At 61.0% G+C, this 1,886-nt stretch overlaps 1 long non-coding RNA gene across 1 annotated transcript in view; it reads right to left on the reverse strand.

Annotated features, from left to right (window-relative positions):
* Positions 1 to 1,468, reverse strand: part of LOC105506300 — a 4,296-nt gene extending 2,828 nt beyond the window's left edge. The window contains exons 1-2 of the long non-coding RNA XR_001000909.1: positions 1,277 to 1,468; positions 12 to 208 (exon numbers count right to left, since the gene is read on the reverse strand). This is a non-coding gene — a long non-coding RNA (uncharacterized LOC105506300). The remainder of the gene's footprint in view (positions 1 to 11; positions 209 to 1,276) is intronic.
* Between the last annotated feature and the right edge of the window lie 418 nt (positions 1,469 to 1,886).

Here is a 1,886-nt window from a genome sequence, read left to right on the forward strand (position 1 = left end):
TCCCCAGCAACCTTCAGGTCGTAGACGATGATGTCACCGAGCACCAGGTACACCTTCACGTAGTAGAGGGTCTCCTCGTCGAACTCCAGCGGCGAGTTGCAGAGCTACAGGGCCTTGAGGTAGAAGTGCTCCGTCAGCTTGCCATGGCACAGCCGGTGGTGCAGGGCGGCCAGCCGGTAGTAGGCCACGCGCTCATTCAGCCGGTCCCCTGAGGTGTAGGCCGAAGCTGCAAGTGCGAGGACGTGGCTCCCTGGGGCAGTCAGGAACAGGCCCCTCAGGAGCAGGTATGCAAACCCCAGGCAGTACCTGGCTTGCCTCCAGGCACCTGCGGTCACCTGGGCAGCTCTGGCCAGTCCCTTCCAGGTTCCCAGACTCACTTTCCCATCTGTAAATCAGAACTAATAAGGCCTGCCCCTGTCTACTGTGAGGCTTTGGCAAAGTTGGGCTTGGATGGCCCAGCTCTGTGCCTACACATAGCCACCTGCCTTTGCTCACTGGTTTTAACCAGGGGAGCCCAAAAGCCATGCAGTCCAGGTGCTCCCGGGCACCCCGGCTCCGTGCAACCCACAGACGTGACATCCGACTTCTCCTGGGTGTGTCCCGATCAGAGCCCCTTACCTTGGGGGAGTCACTGCGTGCCTGAGCTCCAGGTCTCCCCACAGTAGCGCAAACCCAGCTAGGCTGTCTCTGATGTCCTCCCCTTTGCAGGGTGAATGCCGTGGAGCCTGCATTCAATGCATTCCCACACAGCTGCACACCTACTCTGTACTGGGCCCCAGGGCACAAGGCGCTGGGGCATGCGGCCTGCCCAGGGTTCCCTGTCTCTGGAGGAGGACAGACGACCTGGCACAGCACCAGGGGATGCCCAGCCTTAAGGGGCAGGCTGCTGGAAGAACTGGGATTTCATCAGCCAGAGAGTTGTGTGGTTGATGAGGGTGGAAAGGGCACAAGACAAAGGGAATGTGCCACTCAGCCTGGCACAGGGACCGAGATGCCTGGCATGTCTCGAAGGCAGAGGGCACACTGGGCGGCCCTTGTGATCAGCAGCGGGAAGAGACAGAGGAAGCAGAGCTCAGCCAGGCAGGGAGCTCTGAGCTACATGAGAGACCTCAGGCTGTGCCCCACGGCCGGACAGGGAAGCCAGCTGGGTAGATCTGCCTGCCTGGACAGGAGACCAGGAAAATCCAGCAGCTGTTTCAGCTCCTGCCCTGCAGACATGGAGGTTCGGCTCTGGCAAAGTGTGGGTCCTGGCAGGGCGGGCGCTCAGGGGACTTACCCAGAGTGATGCAGACAGCTAGGGCCATGTGAGCAAATTCCAAGCCCTCCTGGGGCTCCTCCAGCATGGCCAGCAGTGCCACCGGCTTGTTGCACAGCTGTGGCACACCTTGCGGTTGCCCGTAGTCACTGCCAGGGGCAGGACCCAGTCCTACCACACAGGCAGGTGGGGTCAGGCGTCCCGCAGCACCCATCTTGCTCAGCGCCCTCCTCAGAGCTCAAACATGTGCTTGGAGCTTCCCACGCCCCAGTTATCCCTGCACCTCCACAGAGCTCTGTGCTCTGGGATAACACACGGTTCAGACACCCAATTGGGGGCTGAAGAGTCATCTGAGGCCCATCCAGCTACACCTGGCAGCCTCAGACCAGCCTCTCCCACCGGGGCACCGGGGGTCTGACTGGGGGGAGCCAGCACTCCTCTCGGCTCTAAAAACACATTTATCTGTGCCTGGAGCTGAGCCACACCGTGAGCTCAGAGGAAGGGAGAAGCCGTCCCCATTTCGGAGTGCATGCAGATCTGAGCCCTGGCCCTGGGCCTCCCACGGACATGCTGTGTGTCCTTTGACATGTCCCTGTGCCTCTCTCAGCCTCAGTGTCCTCATCTGGAAGAT

This window comes from Colobus angolensis, unplaced genomic scaffold (genome assembly GCF_000951035.1).
Source record: "Colobus angolensis palliatus isolate OR3802 unplaced genomic scaffold, Cang.pa_1.0 Scaffold135, whole genome shotgun sequence".
Classification (NCBI taxonomy): Eukaryota; Metazoa; Chordata; class Mammalia; order Primates; family Cercopithecidae; genus Colobus; species Colobus angolensis.